Raw genomic sequence first — 22,497 nt, forward strand, 5'->3', positions numbered from 1 at the left:
TGAGCTACCTTCTTTTTGCCCCACGTTTTGGTTTATCGTTTGGTTGTTTTGTTGTTTGTTTTTTGTTGTTTTGTAGTTTTTGTGTGTTTTTTTTCTGGAAATCCCCGCTTAAAAAAATGCACGTAGTAGCAATTTACATTCTTCAGCGACCCTGTAATCCTCTCTCCGGGCTGTTGGGAATAGAGAAGGTCTTGTGGCGTTTGAGGTTGCTTCTGGTGGGATGCAAAATGTTTGTATCAAGTCTCTGAAACTGCTTGTTGGGTAGAGCCGGGAAGTTGTTACAGTCTTTAAATACTGAGTGTAATCGGTTATTTAAATACTCTTGTTCCTTGAGGGTCTGCAATGTAACTTTGTAAGGTCGTCGCTGTGCAGTTAGTGCCCTGCTTCAGGGAACGAATACCGGCGCTGGATGCCTTGGAAGGTTTTGAAATCTCGGCTGTAAAGATTTTACAATTTTTCCCTCCATTTTTTTTTTTTTGATGGAGGAAAAAAAACCACCCAGAAAAAAAAAAGATTTCCTGATTCCTCTTTGCTTTCCTGCAATTCTCCCTGCCTCACGTTTAAGAATCTGTTTGCTCTCAGGTTTGTTGTCGGAGGGTACTTGTGTGCCTTGGAAGGAAGCATGGGCTGCTTTTAAAAGCAGGCTCTATTTACTCTGCAGATAAATAGTTGCTGCTTGCGTAAGCCATCACGCTGGGGTTGTGTTTTACTCCAAAATAAGATGAATCCAGCCTGGCCAAAAGAACTCTTCAAAAGTCGAGATGTTGCCGGTTGCCCTTAACCTTCCTTCCTTTCGGAAGCCCAGGGGGGTTTTGAGCTCTTAAGTGGTTGTGTCCTTGCAGGTGGCCATGAGTAAGGTATGGGTAAGCGGGAGGGTTGGAGTTTGGGGGAGTTGCATGTGCTTGCTCACAGGTTTTGGAAGTTATTTGGATGTCAGGCTTATGCTTTGTTACAGTCAAAAGGGTAGAAAGGGGAAAAGGAACAGAGATTAGAAGTAGAGTGTGGTGTGGTGTTCCATAGTCGGCAGGGTAATAGACCTCCAAGTGGTCTTCTAAAACTGGTAGAATCATTCATCCCTCCCTAAAATTGATAGAATCATTCATCCCTCCTTAAAATTGATGCCTTTAGTAACCAGAAAGCTTCCATTTGTGTGTGGCTCATCTTGTAAATAGTGAGGGATCCTGTAATGTTGAAGTTGCTCCCTCTGAAGCGAAAGGCTGTACATGAACTCTGTCTTCTCCTCTCAGCAAGGCTGACTGCAGAAGAAGTATGGAGGCAGATTAGAAAAGCCAGAAGCCATCAGGTTGGGGGATGTTTGAACACAAATTATTTTGTTTGCTTGTTCAGTGTAGGAGTGCCCATGTAACTTCAGTTCACACTGCTTGTGAAGTGGCACTGACAGCGTGAGGCCTTGTTTGTCCCAAGATTTTTGGTGTTTCCCTCCATTTTGGCAATGTTGATCCTGGGGGATCTACAGAAAGCGAGGTGGTGGTGCTCTGCCTATGATGTCTCCTGAGACCTGGTCTAGAGCTGATACAGCGCTCAGATATTGTGGTGGTCTTAATGGCCTGCTTCATTGTATGTAGTGGAAGGAACTTTGTCAATATTATTAACAGCTGCTTGAAATTCTACTGTAAAAAAGCCAGTTGGGACAAGTGGAAGAAAATGGACAGCTCAGAAGGAGAGTAACCCTCCACATCAAACAAGTGTCTTCAGAGTCCTCAGTACAGCTCGCTACGCTAGCGAAAATATGCATATAACTTGCATAACTATGCAGCAACTTGCATAATGTGCTTTCTGTTCTTGCTGGTGGTTTGTCTTTGGCAGAAAATCACCATGGGCTTAATTGCATAGCAGGGGCTTTACTGGCTGCCTGTTGACGGTGGGTTGGGGGAAGAGCGGAAGGAGGAGAGTTGGAGTTTGAGACAAGAGGTAACTTCAACGTGATCTTAGTAGAGGAGGTGGATTAATTCTCTTTTTCATACATATATATATTTAATGTGGTTAAAGTGCATGCTTTGGATTGACTGTGTGCTCTGTGGTGAGACTCAAATCACGCCACAGCAACTTTTGCAGAGAGAGAATTGCAGGTCTGTCTGTCCTGGGCTCTGGAAGGAGAGAGCTGCTGGCTCCTGCCTCTCCCAGTACCGGTTTTCCCACTGCTGGAGGTACAGAGCTTGTGAAAACCCGTTGTGCTGCCTGCCTGCCCTGTGTGGCTCCGTATCACGTCACCCCATTTTCTGTTACATTTCTTAACAGTTTGAGCAAAGCCTTTTGCTCTGGGGAGCTGTGAGGGAGCCCAAAGCAGAGAGGATGAATACAGAGAGGGTCTTAATGGGAGACTGATGTTTGACGTGAGTCTTCACTGCTTATTCAGCCTGAACTGAATGTGTTGGTACAAAAGGGCTAATAAATATATTAAGACATAATTAATTAACTCTTTATTTAATGAATAGAAGAATCACCTGTGCCTGGCCTTTGAAATTTGGTGGTACTGTGAATTATTACAGCAGCACTGTCTGTCTGAGCAAAGGCTGTCCAGCCTAATGAAAACCTGCTTTTTCCTCCCAGTTTTGCCTTTGGATGAAGAAATACATTCCAGGGTGTTAAGTGGCATGCAGTGGCTTTGGTAGTCAGGGTTTCATAGGGTTTTGGGGACCTTCTGTGGGTGTTTCTTGTGGGGAAAAAAAAATATGTATTTTTTTCTTGTTCAGCTGCAGAGAGGCAGCTTTACAGTAGCTGAGCAACTGTTAAATAATGCATGGAGGTACCTTCAAGTTTTTGCTTTATTATTTTTTTTCCAAGATTTTTTGGGAAGCTTTTAATCAGCCAGTGGTGCCTTTTTTTTGGTAGTGTGTTTCTGTGTCAAAAGGCATTTGTGTAGCACATGCTTGTGCCTAATTTCTCTTGTACAAGGCAGCACGATTGGCAAGGATCAGAGCTGTTTCCTGGTCACGGGGCAGTTGTTTTTAGGTAAATATTGTGCTTCAGAAATAAAAATGCCTGAGTATTGCTAATCCAGATGTATTAAAAATTAGCTTTTGAGATAAGCTCTGACAGCTTGTTGAAGAGGAGCTTATTAATGCTAAGAGGGAAATGTTAACATTTATTTTTGACATATAGTGAAACATTTGAAGGGGGGGGGGGAGGAAACCCAGATCTTAGTACGTGAGCCATTGCCTAACATGTTGCCACATGGTGGTGCACTGTATTTAGTTGTCTGTCAAACCAAAAGCTGAGCATGGAAAGTTGCTACAATCATGGGTTTATTATTGTTATTGTAATGTTTGTTCTGAAATGGCTGTGGTGTTCGTGCTGCTGGAGGGATTTGGTCCCTATCTTTGTTGTTACATTGGTTCTGGGAAGTAGGAACTCCGCATTCTCCCCGCTGGAAGTGATACGTAGGTGCTGAAAAATATTTTGAGCATTGAATTCCTGGAGAGTGTAAGTCCCTGTTAGTGTTTTTTGTTTTTTTTAAGTGATGAAAATAGTAGTTCTTCACAGAAGTATTGCATGTTGTGGCCATTTGGCTCTTCTGGAAATTGGAAACGTTACCAGGAGTAGTAACTTGAAATTAAAATGGAGACTTAAGTATGTGAGAAGGGGTTTGCTACATCAGCAATAAATGTGAGCAACCAAGAAAAACATGAATAAAAGCTACAAAGAGAGAAACTGGGAAATCTGACTCTCCAGATAATCAAGTGTTACAGTTAACTGTTTATGTTATAAGGAAAGTTTTAGTGTTTATGAATTAGTTGAACCAATGGTCTGTAATGTGAAATCTACACAGTTGAATCTATAGAAAACTCTGCAGTACTGACAATTCTTTGCACTAAAGGTAATGCAGGGAGCGTGAGCACAGCTGGGTAATAGGCATTCAGTCCAAAGAAGTGAATTTCCCTTTTTTACCTACATGTTTTAATTTCCTCCTTGTTAAGTGATGCAAATTCTTGGCTGTTTCCATGTACCAAGTTGAGTAGTGGCGTAACAATCGTCCAGTCCTCCTCCAGGTACCAGGATACTTCAGGGTTTGGTGGTGTGCTTTCTATCTTCATCTTTCATGACTCCTATAAAATTAGTCTACTAGCTGAGCATCTGTTTTCTTTTATTTAGAACAACTGAATGTTTTAGAGTCCCTACAGAAGTATATATTCTTCTGCAATAAATTATTGGAAGGATTCATGGTGGAACCTAAGCCATTAATTATCTTTTTTTTTTTTTAATGGCCACTGTAATTCCCCAAGGATGTTTCCACAGACAGGCCAACTTTTTACCTTGCTGTCTTTCAATTAAAATTGGGGGAAAAAAAAAACCAGCCATGAGACCAGTTTTCATTATCATTTAAATCAACAGTTTCTTCAGATCTCGGACTGAAAGCCAAAATAAATGTCTTTGTGTCTCCAATAATAAGCATTTTGAAAACAGGCGATGCTCTGAATGTTCTTTTTGTTGCCATTACGTCACCAGGATTCAGAGTACTCAGCTGAAGATGTGTTAATGCTCCTGAGACATTGGCTCAACAAATTTTTATCATCTTGGCTTCAGAATTTTAGCTTTCAAACCCCATTTTTCAAAAGAACATAGCTGTGGAGCCCACTCCAGCGCTACGGCGGAATGTGAATTGCTCGCGGAGGGTCAAATTTTAAATCATTAACTAATGACATAGCTGTTATACGAAACCAGAGTGGCTATACAGTAGGTTTTATGTTCCAGGGAGACTGTGGCGACCTGTAGTAACCCAAAATTTGATTTAGGGTGGCAGTTAACAGGCTGAAGTGTACTGGCAGTGAAGTGAATGATAATTTGCATGCATATCTGATAATTCAGCCTGTGTCTGGGAGCTGCGGTGTTCTTGTTTCTTCGTGCTGCGTGTCGTCTCAAATCCTTACTTCTTTTCAGTGCAGCGCTTTTAGCTGAAGTGTTCAGAAGTTGAGCATGCCCGTAAAACCCGAAGTTGACCTACATTTTTGTCAATTCAGCATTCAGAAATGCAAATAGCATTTCCTGACATAATCAGTAAAACGCGGCGTGATCGATGCTACGCTTCGGCTTTTGGAATTTAAGCTGAGCGTTACAAATAAGCCTCTGGATAACGGGTCCCTGCTTGGCACTTTAAAGTGATACGAAACCAAAGTGCTGAGAGAGTGAAAGGTAAGAGAAATGAACCTCACTTCCTTGGTCACTGGTGGTGAAAGGCATTCCTGTTTACCTGGTGGATAGGTTTAACAGTGGAAGCTTATTTTTTTTCCTGTCACGGAGCACTTAATGTGTGACTCTTACTATCTCGCAAAAGTCATTGTTCAAACATGAAAATGATTGCACTTCAGTTCTAGCCTGCAACTTTTGTGTCTCTCAAACCTTAAATAGTCCCTCTGTAAGCAAGTGCATCTTTGTTTTCTTCTGGATTTTGAGCTGGGGGGACTTGCTGGCAATGGCTGCCGTGGTTGGTGCTCAGTATTATGTTTTCCATTAAAAACAGAGTTTGAGGCAAATTTGGATATAGAAATGTTAGCTTGGGGAGTGAATTTGTCTATTACTCAGTGGAGAACTTTGGGTGGATTAATTTGAATTCTATTTGAAATGTTTCTCTCCACTAACAGGAAAAGTAAAGATGGATCTAAGCCTCTCTACATTCTTCCTTAGGTTTTTACTCAGTGTGGATCAGTAGGGGAGGATGTGGCTCATCCTTACAGTACCCTTTCAGTACTTAATGGGGGTTAGATTTAGATTAGACACTAGGAAGAAATTCTTTGCTGTGAGGGTAGTGAGACATGGCAACAGGTTGCCCAGAGAAGTGGTGTATCCCTCATCACTGGAAGTGTTCAAGGCCAGGCTGGATGGAGCATTGAACATCCTGGTCTATTGGAAGGTGCCCCTGCCCATGACAGGGGAGTTGGAATGAGATGACATTTATTGTCTCTTCCAGCCCAAACCATTCTGTGATTTCCATTCTCTGACTTTTATTCCTTCTCCCTGTCTGGGGAATATACCTTGCTGTGAGAGAAGTTGGGCAGGAAGGAGAAGAATGCTGTCCAAATATTCCAGCCCATTGGCGAGACAGAGCAGTGTGGGCCTATCTGAGGGACAGAGGGAATGAAGTCCTGGCCCTTGTGGGCTACTGAGCCCATAAGGGGACTGATAGTGGGACAGGGAAAAGGTTTAGTGTCTGTAGAGGCTTCCAACATGCTCTGACCTCATCCATCCTTGTACCACTCCTGGTCAGTAAGTAGCCTCATGACGAAGTCGCTGGGTCCTTGTCCTTTAGTGGTTATGTGTGTTCCCATATCCCAGTTCATAAGTGTATCCAGAAAGGGGCAGGGATATTCCAAGCTCTAATAGGAGGATGGCTGATAGAGTTAATGAGCAAGCCTACTTGAATGTTTGAAGACCACCTCTGGATTGCTAGTAATGATTGCACACCTACTGATTCCTGGCTGGAAAATCTCTCAAAAATGCTCTGCAGCATCTCAGAAGCCTTCATGTGTCTATTCTATGGAATGATGTTGACATAAGCTGTATTTTCAGTGCTCATCTTCTTGGCCAGGAGGCTCAAACAGGATGATATGATACCAGTGGCTTTAAATGCTTTGCTGAACTTCCAGAGCTTTTTATAAGGGGCTGCAGGCAGGCGCAGAGGAAAGATGCTTTTTGTGCTTTAATGGATCCACAGACATTTTAAAGAGTTTCCATGTTGGAAATGTTAATCTTCTATGAGTTCTGCTTTTGGTGGAGTTTAATGGGAGCTTGCTTTATTTTTACTTGGAGAGGTTAAGACATAAAAAGGATATAGGTGTGACAAATACAGAAGGCATAGGTAGCATCTAAATAGATCAAAGTAAAAATACGTTCCATGTGATCTCCTGTGGTATAATTTTGGCCTTTTTTATATTTCTAGAATGTTTCCAGTAAAACAAACAGCAACAGAAATCAAAGTGAGTGCTGTACAATCCAGTCCTTTCAGTGCCAGCAACTAGGATGTTAGTGGTAAAAATGCCAGCTTCAGACAGCAGAGCAGAGAAAGTTCTCTGTGGTGTTGGACCTACAGGAAAGTCTGTAGGTTTTACTCAGTGGGTTATCCAAATGATCACTTGCATGGAAGTGCCACATCTTTCTTTGTACAAGATAATAAAGTGTGATTTGTAAGAAGAGAAGACTCCATTATTAGAAGTGATTGGCTGTATTAGGAACTGGAATTCTATTCTCTTGAAAATTGATTGAGACTTAAATCTGAATAAATATATGGGAGCCTTGGCTTCTAGGATGCTGGTGTTTCCTAAATGAGCTTTCCCTCCCTTATTTATTTCTGCAAGAAGGAACTATTATTCTCTTCTGAATGTTTATTAGTGTCTTTGAAGCCTGACAGACAGGGACTAATAAGATTCTGCAGGACAGACTTTGTAAAGAAGAGCAACCCCAGATGAAGGATGCCTGATCTGTCAGAACCTACTTCTAAAAACATGTATAAAAATGTGGGGCAGTTTTATAGGCAACAAACATTTCATGAACATCAACCCAAAGTTACAGTTTATGTATCAGTGGTTTTGTTTGAAGTCAGGTCATCTCTTAAAAGTAACTGGTCAGCCAGTTCTCCCAGCTGTTTTCTGCTGCTGTTGCAGGACCTCTTTATTTTCTTGGTAGAAAGTCATGCATTGAATTTTATTTGCTGCTGTGCTCTCCCTTATTCCCATAGCTCTCTTGCTTCCTGAGTTGTCCTGCACGATTCCCAGTGGAATTAGCAGTAGAACTAACCCTGCTGTTTTCTTCTCTGCTGTAATCAGCAGCAGAAAATGTAAACTTTCTTGTTGATTTGATGACTTGCAAGATTTGAATGTCGTCTTGATGTATAGCCCTCCTCTCCTGGCCTTTGAGAGTCAGAGGCAGGAAGAAAGAGCAATGTCTGCAGCCTGTTGTGATGAACTCCTAGCCTCAGCAAGTCACAGAATGGTGGAGGTTGGAAGGGACCTCTGGAGATTATCTAGTCCGACTCCCCTGCTAAAGCAGGGTCACCCAGATCAGGTTGCCCAGGATCACATTCAGTCAGGTTTTGAATCTCTCCAGAAAAGAGACTCCACAATCACTCTAGGCAGCCTGTTGCAAGTGCTCTGGCACACTTGAAGGACAGAAGTTATTCCTTATGTTTAGGTAGAACTTCCTGTGCCTGTTGTCCCCTGTGCTGTCACTGGGCACCATCGAAAAGTGTCTGGCCCCATCCTTTTGACACTTGCCCTTCAGTTATTGGTAAGCACTGATAAGATGCCATCTCAATCTTCTCCAGGCTAGCCAGCCCCAGGTCTATCAGCCTCTCCTTGTAAGAGTGCTGCTCCAGTCACCAAATCTTCATCTTTGTAGCCACCACTGGACTCTGTCCAGTAGTTCCCTGTCTCTCTTGAACCGGGAGATGGATCAGTTCCATCTTCATGGATAAGATAACTCTGCCACAACAGATGTTTTTACAGTGGACATATATAGATAAATCCAGGCATGTGTTTTTGAAGCAGTGCTAATAAAACAGGGGTTTTATAAAGACCTGTATTTCAACAAGTTATTCCAAGCATTCTTTGCACAGTTTGCATGCAGTGCTGGGATTTTTTTGGTCCACAAAAGCTGTTTTGTATGGACATGCCTGAATATTTACATTCTTGTGTTGGTTACCTATGAATGCACATGCGTGTGGTTACTTGGGGATCTAAGTAGCTGAAAGCTTTGGGAACATTTGAAGTGGTGGGCATAGACTTTGAAGTTGTTCTGCAGTCTAAGATTTGCTTGAACTGTGAAGCTGTGGTGTTTTTTTTTTTTCCTCCCCTAATGATAGTTCAGGTAGAAGTATTCTGCAAAGGGAGTGGTCAATAGTGACACATTCCTAGAAGATAGTAGTAATTTGTAGTCCCTTCAGCCAAGCACACTGTGAAAGCTCTTGTATTTACCACAGAGAGAGGAACTTTCAAGAATATCAAGGACCTAAATCAACCTTCACTAAACCTTGACAAAATAAAAAAAGCCCCAACCAAAACTCAGCAAAGGCTTATGTGACTTCTTGCAAACTTTAATAATTTGATGAATGCAGTGTGAAGTCTTTCGGGGAAAACAGTTTAAGCTTGTATTTTAGAGGCCAAGAGGAGGGCTGCTCTCTCTGTGTTTCTTAACTCCCTAATTAAAATCTAGAAAGATCATAGAATGTTTGGGGTTGGAAGGGATCTTTAAAATTCATCTAGTCCAACTTCCCTGCAGTGAACAGCAACATCTTCAACTAAATCAGATTACTAATAGAATAGAATAAACCAGGTTGGAAGAGACCTTCAAGATCATCGTGTCCAACCTATCAACCAATTCAACCCACCTAAACAACTAAACCAGGGCACCAAGCACCCCATCAAGTCTCCTCCTGAACACCTCCAATGATGGTGACTCCACTACCTCCCCATCCAGCCTGGTTCTAGGGATGGGGCATCTACCACCCCTCCAGTCAACCTGTCACAGTGTTTTGCCACCTTTCCTTATATCTAATCTAAATCTTCCATCTTTTAGGTTAAACCCATCACCCTTTGTCCCATTGCAGCAGGCCCTGCTAAAATGACTGTCCCCAGCTTTGCTACAGGCCCCCTTTAAGTACTGAAAAGCCACCAGAAAGTCTCCCAGAGCCTTCTTCAGGCTGAACACATAGAATTACATAGAATGTGAATTACATAGAATGTGAATTACATAGAATTACATAGAATAAACCAGGTTGGAAGAGACCTTCAAGATCATCATGTCCAACCCATCGACCAATCCAACCCACCTGAACAACTAACCCATGGCAACGCCCCCAACTCTCTCAGCCTTTCTTCACAGCAGAGGTGTTCCAGTGCTTAGATCATTTTTGTGGCCTCCTCTGGACCTTCCCCAACAAGTTCATGGCATTCTTGTTCTGAGCATTCCAGAGCTGGACACAGTACTGCAGGCTGGTGTCTCACCAGAGCAGGATAGAGTGGGATAAAGATTGAGGTGGTCATCCTGTGTCTAACACTGGATCACTGTCTTAAAGCCAAGACGTTTATTTCTTTGTAACAATTGGTTAAAAAGCTTGAGTGACTGTTGCACTGTATTTGAAGGGAGGAGGGGCATGAAAAGTATCCATTAAAATGAAGTGAGTGTGCCAGGGCTCCTTCCACAGTGCAGAATGGCTTCAGAGTTAAAGGCAGAATATCCCATTTGGGTAAAAGGAATCGTTTGCTCGTGCATTGTTCAGGTCACCTCTGTAATCCTTGAAGGTATGGTTACCAAAACAGTTTATCTGGGAATTCCTAAATAGGATTAACTGGCAGCAATTTGCATTTATTACAACAAAATGAGTTTTCTGAAGGTACTGAAAAATGCTATTATAAATGTACTGCTGATACTTCAGTGTATGAATTGTGTGTCATTGGCCACTAGGGAAAGGCAGGGGAAAGAACCTTCCAGTGACCAACTGAGCATCTCAAATATCAGATTCACCTTGAACTCTGGCCAACAGCTTTCCTGGGATGGGTTCTGTGTGCTGGAAGATGATTCCCTCCACCAAGTCCTTTGGTGGCCACCTGCCAGTTCTCCTGACTTTTTGGGATGTGAAGCTGGTTTTGTTGAGAATTAATAAGTTGAATTATTTGAGAATTGTGGAAGTAGGAGGAGGGGAAGGTTATGCTAGTTGGGGAATTAGAAGAAAAAAAGAAGAGAGCAGTGAATGCAATCTGCAGTGCAATTCATTTGCTAATTACACATTGACATAAATTGAAAAGTCCCAGAAGGAAGGGGGGGTTTACAACATAACTGTAAAACAATTTGCATCTGTGTAGAGGTCTGTGCTTATCCACAAAGGAATGAGATTTTAAGTGGATTTGTTTAATCGGGTTTATCCTGAGTACATGGTTGTGAGACTCCCTTTTTTTTCCTCACATTTCAAAATCCCCTGTCTTTCTGGAAGATTCCCTCTTGTGTTGAGATAAAAGATGTCAAGGAAGCGAGAATGATGAAGTTTTAATAGGGGATGCAAGCCGAAACCTTAACAAACCCTAAGAAATGCCCTTCTTCATTTCAGAGTGGATTGAATGCTTGAATGTTTCTGGCTCCACATTATCATGAGAAAACTGTTTAATGCAAACTGTGCCCTGAAATTCAAACACTTTCTTTTCCTGCCCCATAATAAATTTGAAACACTCCAGCAAATGCTTGCTCTCTGTGTTGGAAAGGGTGCTCAAGACATCAACACACTAACTGGTATTACTGCAAAGAGCATTCCCTGCTTGGGTTGTATTTTTCCTTTGAGTCATGTTCTCTTACACTTGCCATCACTTTTTTTTAATCCTTTTTCCTGTTTACAGAAGAAAAAATTTGAACAAAACTGGAAATGAAATTTGGCAGCTTTGAAACAGGAATCTGTTCAGATCTCAGTCCTGTATTTACTTGAGCTATTACTGCCATACTTTATTATAATAAATGGCCTGTTCAGCATGGTTCTGGCAGGCAAGTCTGCTCTGAGAGCAGTGGTGTTGAAAATGTTGCTACCTGGGTTGTTCTGGTAGTGCTGGGTTCTGTAAAATGCCTTTGTTCATCCTGAACAGAATAACTAAATGCTGTTGCTATCTCATGTGATAAAACTGTAAGTTCATTAAAGGAGAAAAAGGAGCTTTCAGGAAAAAAAACTTGCCCCAGATGCAGGGAAGAACTTCAGTAGATTCCTAAGGACCTGGTTTGTCTAGATGAAGAGAGTCAGGGAACTGCTGGAGAGAGGGTCCAGTGGAGGCTTCAAAGATGCTGAGGGGACTGGAGCATCTTTCCGAGGAAAGATTGAGAAACTTGGGACTCTTCAGCTTGGTGAAGAACAAATTGAAAGTGGATCTTGTGGGTGTTTATCAGTATCTAGAGGATAGGTGTCAAGAAGGTCCAGCCTGATTCTTCTCTGTGGTGCCCAGTGATAGGACAAGGTGCAGTGGGCACAAATGGGAACACAGAAGGTTCCACCCAAGCATAAGGAAAAACCTCTTGACGTTCAGGGACCCAGAGCACTGGTCCAGGCTGCCCAGAGAGGCTGTGGAGTCTCTTCTCTGGAGAGTTTCAAAACCTTCCTGGACACGGCCTTGTGCAGCCTGCTCTGGTGGCCCTGCTTCAACAGGGGGGTTGGACTAGATCCAGAGGTCGCTACCAGTCCATGGTTCTCTCTGATCTTTTGTCAAGGTTCTGTTTCCATTAGATGCAGAAATTGCACTCGCTAACAACAATACCACATCTCAAGAGAAAATGAGATCAGAAGGAGGTTTCATTTTCTGATTTCTGTTCAAAGCATCCTTTCAGGAAATGTCCTAGATAGAAAGGATGAAATTATGCCATTTCATTTTGCACTGTGTAATACATTAGATTAAGCCCTGAAGTGTGAAACTTGCATTGACCTGTTCTGTTGTGGTTCTGTTCAAATACAGTTTCCACAGGGGTTGTGAGAGCCTCTTGCACCAGATGGTTCTGATTCTCCCCTCGCCCAATGCCCCCAAAAGCATTTCACCAATCTTCTAAAACCAGGGGGGGCGGAAAGCCCACCCACCCAAAGGCAACCAACAAACCAAAAACCCAAGCAAACTAAGGAACAAAAAAATCCTAGTAATATTAGCAGGGCTATAAGTTATGTGAAGGAAACTAATCATGAAAATTTCAGAAGGCACCCTTGCAATCACAGGATGTCAGAGTTGGAAGGGACCCAAAGTGATCATCAAGTCCAACCCCCCTGCCAGAGCAGGGCCGTACAACCTAGCTCAGGTCACAGAGGAACACATCCAGACAGGCCTTGAAAGTCTCCAGAGAAGGAGACTCCACAACCTCTCTGGGGAGCCTGTAATGGTCACCAGAAGGACATAGCAGTATGACTTTTTGGCACGATAACCCAGCACCCAGTCTGTGTAAAACACACTCCAGCCCCTTGAGAAAGTGCAGTGTTGTATACAAGGATCTATAATAATAATAAACCAGGTTGGAAGAGACCTTCACGATCATTGCATCCAACCCATCAACCAATCCAACCCACCTAAACAACTAACCCATGGCACCCAGCACCCCATCTGCTTTTGTTTGAGTCATGTTTGTGCTAAAACACAGAAGTTACCCTGGGTTTGTTTTGGAGATGCCTTCAATACGTGCTAAAGAAAGAGTAAAACACCCCTGGGCTGGCTCATTGTGGAATATGCTGAGGTAGTCCTAAATCCAACCTGGGAAGGTTAGCACCAGCCTAGTTTAGGCTTTGCTTCTCCTTGTTGCTGTGGATGGAAGGGTGTTGGTGTTCACTTCAATTTTAGAGGTCCCTTGGTAAAACTCCTTGTTTTGCAGCAGCAACGCACCTAATACTTACAGAACACTTTGTTGGTTTTATTTTGCCCTCTGCTAGTGGTGCAAGGTTGAAATAAAATGTTTTTATTGACCACCTGAAATTACCACTTGGAGTCGAGGTGGGAGAGGAAACTGGAAACCTTATGGTGGTGTTTTTGCACTCTCCTCAAGTAATTGCCAGCCCAGTACACGCTGCTCTTTTAAACAGCTCTGCCGTTTGTTATTGCGGAGATGATTACTTGAGTCCCGCTGTAGGTGGTCTGTGGATGATAGCCTCTGAGCGAGAAATGGCTTCTTTTTCTCTCCTGCTAATAAGGTCAGGAAAGGTTTCTGGTTTGGGTAATAACCACACCGTTTTGAATGGATAATAATTCTGACTGGAGAACAGGTTCATGGTTTTCACCTTTCTAATAGCTGATGAGGTGATAGCCAGCTAGCTGCCTGTGAGGAGGTATTTCACAGCAGTAAACAGGCTCTCTTGCTTTAATTAAGACCATATGTGTGCGGCAGCTGAGATCATCTGGGATCTGTGTCCTGTATTTTCAGTTACATAGCTGATAAAATGTTGCAGTTGTGCAAATGACTATCCAGCCCAGTCGGCAGATGTCTTTGAAAGCAGGGTTGGTTTTGCTTTGTATGTTTCGTCCTACAAAGGAACCAAACATTTATTGAGGTGTGATGATCTTGTGCTGTAACAAAGTATTCAGGGACACGTTTTAATAAGTCTCAAGTTTACAAAGTAGCAAACCACCTGTACATTCCTGCGTTTCCTTTGCCAAGCCCTGCCTGGGTTAACTTCTCTGAACACTTGTCTTGCATATTAAATGATGTCCTCCACACATGGAGGGGCTGGATGCCATCCAGAGGGACCTTGAGAGGTGGACCCATGCAAATCTCATGAAGCTGAATAAAACCAAGTGCAAGGTCCTGCACCTGGGTTGGGGCAATATCAAGCACAAATAGGGGTTTGGCCACGAGTGGACAGGGAGCAGCCCTGAGAATAAGGACTTTGGGGGTACCAGTGAACAAAAAACTGAATATGAGCTGTGAGTGTGGACTGGTAGCCCACAAAGCCAATGGCATTCTGGACTGCTTCAAAGGAAGTATGGACAGTACATCAAGGAAGGTGATTCTGCCCCTCTGCTCTGCTTTGATGAAACCCCGCCTGGACTACTGTGTCCAGGGGCCCAGCATAAGAAAGAGATGATTCTTCTGGTAGTCTCTAAAGGGAGACCTTATAGTGATCTTCCAGTACTTAAAGGAGGCTTACTGGAAAGATGAGGAGGGACTCTTCATCAAGGAGTGTAGTGGTAGGATGTGGAGTAATAGTTTTAAACTGAAAGAGGGTAGACTTGGATTGGATGTAAGGAAGAAATACTGTGGGGGTGGTGAGGCACTGGAACAGGTTACCTGGAGAAGTTGTGCCTGTCTCCTCCCTAGAAGTGTTGAAGGCCAGGTTGCATGGGGCTTTGCTGAACTTGGTCTTGTGGAATTTCCATAGCAGGGAGGTGAAGTTTTAGATTTCTTCCAACCCCAGCCATTTTATGAACTAATAGTAAAAATGTACTGAGCAAGAAGGGAGAATATCAACAAGTGTTCTAGTGCAGTGGAGCCTCAGGCATTTACTTAGAGAGGTCACTTTGTAATTCTTCTAGAAAAAAAAAATTAAACCTATTAGTTGAATGGAGGACTTGGATCCTTAATCTGAAGTTGCTTATTTGGCAGTGTTTGGGCACTGACCACTAACGTTAGCCCTTCCCCCTGGAAAACATCACGTCTATTCATATCCCTTTCCAGAGGTTAAATGCAGCCCTTGGGACACTCACAGGAAATAATACCAATGGGCTTCTAAAACATAAACCTGCCTTTTGGTCAAAGTGGCCAAATTATGCCACTTTCCTTGATTACTGGGAGGACCACATATAATTACTCTTGCCCTGTATGGAGCAGGGAGGTGCCAGGAGATGCTCCAGGGCCCCTGCGTCCACTGCCCATCACTAACTTCTCTCCCCTGTGGGCTGGATTTTTGTGCTGTGTTTATTCACAAACACCACCTGGGTATCAATTTCAGCAATTTGATCCTTCTTGAAGCAAAGCTGAAGCAGATGTTCAGTTGTCCCTCAGCTGAGGATGCATGGCTGAAAGATGGAGTGTGCTGCTCATCTCTGGTGCTGTTAGATTGGCAATATTTTCTTAGGAATGCAGCTTTCTGCTGTCACTTGTATTTTAAGTACAGTCATTTGCCTTGCTTGGAGGAGTACTAAATAATGCAGTACTTAAATATCTGGTAGAACTTTTTCAGTCAAGTACTCAAGCTGTTGCTAGCAATGCTGGACATGTTTTCATGCCTGAAAAGTGGAAATGTTGCTGTGCCTTCCAGCAGCAGGAGGATTTTCCTTCTTTTGGTTGAAGAAATTAGTGGACACCTTCCATTTCATTCAATGTGTTTGGAGATTTTTGGCTTTTGGTTTGCCTTTTGGTGAAACTAACTTTGGTACTCAATAAAAATGAACGTGTTTTAGTCATGTGTGCATGTAAATAAGGTGGGCTTGTTTTAATTATTGATGAAGGAAGCACAGACACTGGCAGGATGTAGTTGATTGCTCTGCCTTAGGATGACATCACTGTGAGGCCAGACTCTTCACAGGTGCCCAGCTTCAGGGCAAGTGGCACAAACACAAGAGCTTCCACCTAACCATAAGGAAAAGCTATTTTTGCTGTGGGGTGACAGAGCACTGACCCAGGCTGCCCAGAGAGGTTGTGGAGTCTCCTCTGGAGAGATTCCAAACCTGCCCAGATGCGATCCTGGGCAAACTGCTCTGGGTACTGTTTTAGCTGGAGGGTTGGACTGGATCATCTCCAGAGGTTCCTTCCAACCCCCCAACATGCTATGATTCTGTGCCTTGTTTTCTGGAGGCTCCATTAACAGTAAAGGAAACATACACAGTGTTTCAATGACCTCCATTGCTTGGCTGTGTGCAGAGATAGGTGGAATGGAGTTCAGAATCCTAATGTGACAATTTTGACACCAGCTCCACACACTCTACATGCTGCACTGCTATTTGATTGCAGTGAAGTGTAACCAGGGATACAGACTTGCAGAGTCCCACCAGTTATCTTTAGCTTCTTTTCAGAGGAGGAGGAGAAGAAGGAAAACTTGGCAGCAAAATTTTCAGCGGTTGTTGCTGCTGTTCTGCTTCTCTAAGTTTAGCAGCATTGGAGGTGGTTGTTAAAATGAGCTTTCAGATTTTGAAACCCTGCTCCCTGAGCTTCATTAGGTAACATGGAGCTCCAGCATGATGAAGGCCATCAGTGCTGTGGCTTCCAAAGCCAAAACACCTGGCAGAGTTGGACAATTTGGTGAAAGTGGAAGAGATTTAAACACTTCCTCTGTTGCAGACAAGAATTGCATCATTTGCTCACCAACAAACTTCAGCTGCAGCTTGTGGAAGTTTCGTGTCACTGAAGTCCTGTTGCTTTACTCCATAGAGGCAAACCTGATTTCAGCATCAGCAGGGGCTTGTTGTTTTGCCACTGTAGAGAAACTTCCCCTTGTCTGTTACGCAGCCAGGAGAACAATATAGAGGGTTATGGAAAGGCTGCATTATTCCGGGGGCCTTGCTGACGGTTTTCAGTTCCTATAGGATGTCAACACATCTCCCATAGCAAAAAGCTGCAACTGAATTTGACCAAATACCTCCTCTTTTAATTCCTTCTCTGATGGATTTTTGTCATCTGGCTTCCTGAGTGAGTACCACCAACACTTTTCTATGCCTACCCTTCAGCACTAACACAAAATCTGCTTGAGTTGCCTCTTCCTGAATTAAGTAAGTATGCTTGCAAGGTCGTAATCCTTTGCAGATTTCTTACAAAGACTTTTCATCCATAAACTTAGAGTTCCCTACTCTTCTGAAGTCTGCAGCAGTGAAGGGAAATCAGTGCTCAGTTATGGAGAGGGAAGGGGGTTTGTCTGGGATGATCACTGACGCTGGATACATGGAAAGGAAAGGGATGCTGCTGTGGAAGGAAGGAGAGAGATTACACGCACATGAGTATTTTGGGTGGCTTCTGACTGACTTCATCTCGTGCTTGTTGATAGTCCAGAGTAGTATTAAGGACAAAAAAGTCATTCCAAAGTCTGCACCCCATTAGAAGATTTGCTATGCTTTTCTCTTGAGCATTTCTATTAAGGATGCATAAATTTACTCAGAGCAAAATTCAGTGTTTATAGCACTTCATAACTGAGGCTTTATGTTATTTTACAGCTCTCATTTCACTTACATGTTCAGTGATCTGGCTCTTGGCTTAGGTCACTGTAATCAGTGGAGGGAAGATGACAGCTACTGAGGTGCCTCCCCAGAGCTCTGCAGCCATGCCTGGGCTGGGGGACTGAGCAGTACTTTGCTTGGTGGCTTCTGTCTGCTTAGTACCCATCTTCCTCCTTTTGTGAACTTAAAGCTGTAATATTTTGGAATCTTGCCTCATTCCACAGGTATGTGTGCCTTGGCATCTGTACAGGACTTGTTTGTGTGAGCTTAAGCTCTAGTCCAAGGGGAGACATTTTAATGCAGGTCCTTGCTGTGCATTTTGGGGTGGGGAGGGTTGAATTTACAGCCAGCTAGAAACTCTTCTGAAATGTTTCCTTTTTTTCAGGACTGGATGAAATCATTCTCTGCTAAGTGGTATGATTTTAATGGTCCTGGTCTGTAATACTAGGGATAAAATGTAGCTCACAGCTGGAGCTTGGCATGGTAAGATTGATGAGGAAAGTTTGCAATTGAGTAAATATTTACAAGGCACTAAACAATTAGTGAGATACTGACACTTTTGGCCTTCTTCCTGTGATCAATGATTACCAAGCTGCTAGTTTATTGCCACGGCCAGGCTACGGTATTGCTTACTCTCCCTCTACTATTAGTGTCCCATGAAGTAATTAAAGGGAATGAGGATGCCTGAATAGCAAGGATCTAGAGAAAGAAGGTAGGCTGCTGTTTGAGGGGTAAAGACAGGCTGGACAGATGGGCAGAATCCAACAGCATGAGATTTAACACATCCAGGTGCCGGGTTCTGCACATTGGCCACAGCAACCCCATGCAGTGCTACAGGCTGGGGTCAGAGTGGCTGAAGAGCGGCCAGGCAGAGAGGGACCTGGGGGTGCTGGTTGATGGTAGGATGAACATGAGCCTGCAGTGTGCACAGGCAACCAGCAGGAGCAGGGAGGTCATTCTGCCCCTGTACACTGCACTGGTTAGGCCACACCTTGAGTACTGTGTGAAGTTCTGGGCCCCTCAGTTTAAGAGCTGGGGTTGCTTAGCATGGAGAGGAGGAGACTCAGGGGTGACCTTCTTGCTCTCTACAACTACCTTGAGGGAGGTTGTAGACAGGCAGGGGCTCGTCAGGCAACCAGCACCAGAACAAGAGGACACAGTCTCAAGCTGTGCCAGGGGAGGTTTAGGTTGGATGTTAGGAAAGAGTGATTGGCCATTGGAATGGGCTGCCCAGGAAGGTGTTGGAGTCACCATCACTGGAGGTGTTCAGGAGGAGACTTGATAGGGTGCTTGGTTGCATGGTTTAGTTGATTAGATGGTGTTGGATGATGGGTTGGATGTGATGATCTCAAAGGTCTCTTCCAACCTGGTTTATTCTATTCTAAGAGAGGACTGAAAAAAAAGGAGAACAAGATAGCTAACAAAGAAATTGAGAAAAGATAGATGGGAGCGTTTAAAGAATTCACTGTGATGCAAATGGCAGTTGAAGAACTAAATAAATCACATTTTGGATGTCAGGGAAGCCCCTTTTTGCTTTTCTTATTTGGCAATATAGTTGTGCAAGATAAAAATAATCAGCTTTGATTTGCTGCTTCATACAAGAGTTGAAAAGAAAAGACACTGTTCCTACAAGACTGGCAAAGGAATTAGGGTGAGAATGGGGTTATTAGTTTTTTTCAAGTAGCATTATTTATTTTAACCAATTTGTGGCATTTAATAATAATAATAAACCAGGTTGGAAGAGACCTTCAAGATCATCGTGTCCAACCCATCAACCAATCCAACCCACCTAAACAACTAACCCATGGCACCAAGCACCCCATCAAGTCTCCTCCTGAACACCTCCAACGATGGTGACTCCACCACCTCCCCAGGCAGCCCATTCCAATGGGCAATCACTCTCTCTGTATTAAACTTCTTCCTAACATCCAACCTAAACCTCCCCTGGCGCAGCCTGAGACTGTGGACTGTGTCCTCGTGTTCTGTATTGGCTGCCTGGGAGAAGAGACCAACCTCTGCCTGTCTACAACCTCCCTTCAGGTAGTTGTAGAGAGCAATAAGGTCACCCCTGAGCCTCTCCCTCTCCAGGCTAAGCAATCCCAGCTCCCTCAGTCTCTCCTCGTAGGGCTTGTGTTCCAAACCCCAATTTCCAGCTGTTGTAAATACTTGTGTGTAAGTGTCTAAATAAAAGTACCCAAGAGCACAAGCATTATGTAAATACCTGGTTTTCACCTCTAGGCAGCAGGGGTTTTGTTCTTGTGGGAGGTGGTGTCCAGGCTCACAGCACTGTGCAGGAATTGGAAAGGACATCTGCAGGTCCTTGCTCAAAGCAGGCCTGAGGATGCTCATCGCCTTCTCCACTCAAGTTTTGAGTATCTCCAAGATTGGAGATTTCACAGTCTGTCTGGGGCTCTCTTCTAGGGTGTTGGACCACCGTAATTCCTAATATTTAGGAGGAAGTTATCCTTCTGCCAGTGGAATCTGTTGCCTCTTCCACTATTCCTGAGTACCTCCCGGCGTCTTGCTCCATCTTCTCTGTAACGGCCTCCTAGATAGCTGCATCTGCTTAACATGTCAATCTAAATGTACAAAGGAATAATAAAATGCTTGCTTGTCCAATTATTTCCTTCTTCCTCAAGCAGTTCTTTGTTCACCTGAATATTAATCTGCAAAGAGCTTTCTCTGCCATTATATCTGGCTTTGCAGCCAGTTCTTTCTACTGCCTCGGCTGTGTTTTTTTCCTGAAGACAAGAAGCTACTGTAGCTAGGGGTTCCTCACTTGGAGATTATGCAGTTCTGTCACGTTCTCATATACCCATCTAAGCTATTTTTTGGTTTAGTATGAAAAGCACTTACCCCACTGTGCATGCACAGCTTTTAAAATCCCTAGAATAAACAAAATCTCAATTTAAACAAAGTCACAGCAAGTGTCACAACCCCCTCAAAACCATTAAGTCACTCAGGAAAGCAGAGACTCTGTACCTGAATTACCAAGTGTTGCAGTAAGGGCATACTGTTCATCCATGAACATTTTGAAGGTGCCCAGTGACACCCAGAAAAGGTGTTTTGATAAGGATGAAGACACAGGCAGAACCAGGCTGAGAGACATGGGTGCTTTTATGCCCATGTGTTGTGTGCCTGAGCTGCAGTCAGTGGAAACAAACACTCACACCCCCCCCACATCCCCTTTTTAATTGAGATCATTTTCTCTCAAGAGAGAAGATCATAGTATCAGTCAGAGTTGGAAGGGACCACAAGGATCATCTAGTTCCAACCCCCCTGCCATGGGCAGGGACACCCCACACTAGATCAGCCTGGCCAGAGCCTCATCCAGCCTGGTCTTAAACACCTCCAGGGATGAGGCCTCAACCACCTCCCTGGACAACCCATTCCAGGGCTTCACCAACTCTCATGGTGAAGAACTTCCTCACATTTCTGAGGTTACAGACAACAACTGTTGAGACTTGGCAGGGATTTTTTGGGTGCTGTTATTGCTGGGCTGCTTTGTGGTTTTATTTTTCTTAACTCTTCTGTATAAGATAATCTTTCTCTGCTGCCTGATTTTGAACTTTCCTAGGGCATGTAGGATAAGAGTGTTTTAGGTAACACTTGGAGAACAGAACCTGCAGAGGTGAAAGAGTTGAGTGCTTCATAGAACCTGCTGCTCACAGCCTCAGGAGGACTGTATTATTGTTCCTTTGGAGTTGTTATTATCTTAGCATTTTCTCAGAATATTGTGAACATTAATTTTCAGTACAGAAGATGGGGGGGAAAAAACAATAGAGTGTTAGGTATTCCTGTAAAAGAACTGCCTAATTTTTTGTAATCCTTCTGAATCCTGTCTTCAAATAAACAAAAAGGCACAAAATTGCTTTTGTATTTACCAGCAGCAGTCTGAGAGAGCCTTTCTTTAGCTTCAGCTTTACCTTTTGCAGTGTCCTCTCTTTAATTGCCATAACACTGACTGGTCCATGAAAAGCCCAACTCCTTCCTTTCTTCAAACTGTCATGATAGCAGGTTGCTCATATTCTGTTCATTCTAATAAAGCAATTTGTGTTAATTACTGCTTTGGTTTCTTGTGTTATTTGGGCATACAGCTCTGATGCACTCCATAGCACATTTTCTGAGTGTTTGTTAGTTTGTTTTGGTGGCAGCAGTAGTGTTTCACTCCAGTGTTTTGCTTTAAGATTAACATATCATTAAGCTGCACAATCAGATACAGTCTTTCTTCTCATGCAGTGAAATGGGAGCAGAAGGCAGGGCAGAAATCAAGAGGAGTTAAAAATACACAGATGAAAAAAAAATCCCTGGGAGTGGCTTAGCCAATTTCTTGGCACTTTTGGCCCAAACTGCAGCATTTACAGTAAAACTCATGCTCATGGAGGTGGATTATTTTTCCATCTTTGCCAGAGATTGCAAAACACAGAATGCTAGTACCCAAATAATCCTTGTCACTAATTTTGGGGCAATCTCAAAGGTCTCTTCCACCCTCAATGAGTCTATTCCATGATTCATCAGCAGGACTTGGAACACTCTTTAGTATCCTGTGCGTATGCCTCTGGTGTGGATAAGTAGAGGTCTCTCTAGTAACTGCACTGTGGTAGGTGAACAGTTAAAAAGAGTGCCTTTGCTTTTAGAGGCAAGAAGTTACTCTTTGACAGCATATTTTTGATGTGTTACTGAAAATCATTTTACATGCCAGCTCTGTTACTATTTTCAGTGTTTGCTGTGGGGCTCTTTTCAGCAAAACTGCTGTCAATGATCGCCCCGTGGAAGCAAAAATAGCAGCTAATCAATGTGTGTTTTATCCATGGAGTTATGTGCTTAACTTAAAGGGAAAATAGATTCATTTCTTAAGATGAGAAACTCTTCCCAACAAGATTTGCCAAGGTGCTGCAGCCTC

The 22,497-nt window shown here is 43.3% G+C and overlaps 1 protein-coding gene and 1 long non-coding RNA gene across 6 annotated transcripts in view; both read left to right on the forward strand.

Moving 5' to 3' along the window:
- The window catches only part of CTDSPL (CTD small phosphatase like), a 91,288-nt gene that overhangs the window by 538 nt on the left and 68,253 nt on the right, over nucleotides 1–22,497 (forward strand). The window lies entirely within an intron of this gene.
- LOC137444842 (uncharacterized) lies at nucleotides 8–21,904 on the forward strand. Of its 2 annotated transcripts, XR_010988284.1 has the most exons (4): nucleotides 8–5,151; nucleotides 17,592–17,818; nucleotides 17,980–18,077; nucleotides 20,016–21,904. It is a non-coding gene; the product is annotated as an uncharacterized lncRNA (long non-coding RNA). The 2 variants fall into 2 exon arrangements; XR_010988283.1 differs by lacking the exon at nucleotides 20,016–21,904 and having other exon boundaries at nucleotides 17,980–19,992.

The sequence above is a fragment of the Melanerpes formicivorus genome, unplaced genomic scaffold (assembly GCF_026170545.1).
Source record: "Melanerpes formicivorus ecotype bairdi unplaced genomic scaffold, bMelFor1.0.p_v2 SCAF_13, whole genome shotgun sequence".
NCBI lineage: Eukaryota > Metazoa > Chordata > Aves > Piciformes > Picidae > Melanerpes > Melanerpes formicivorus.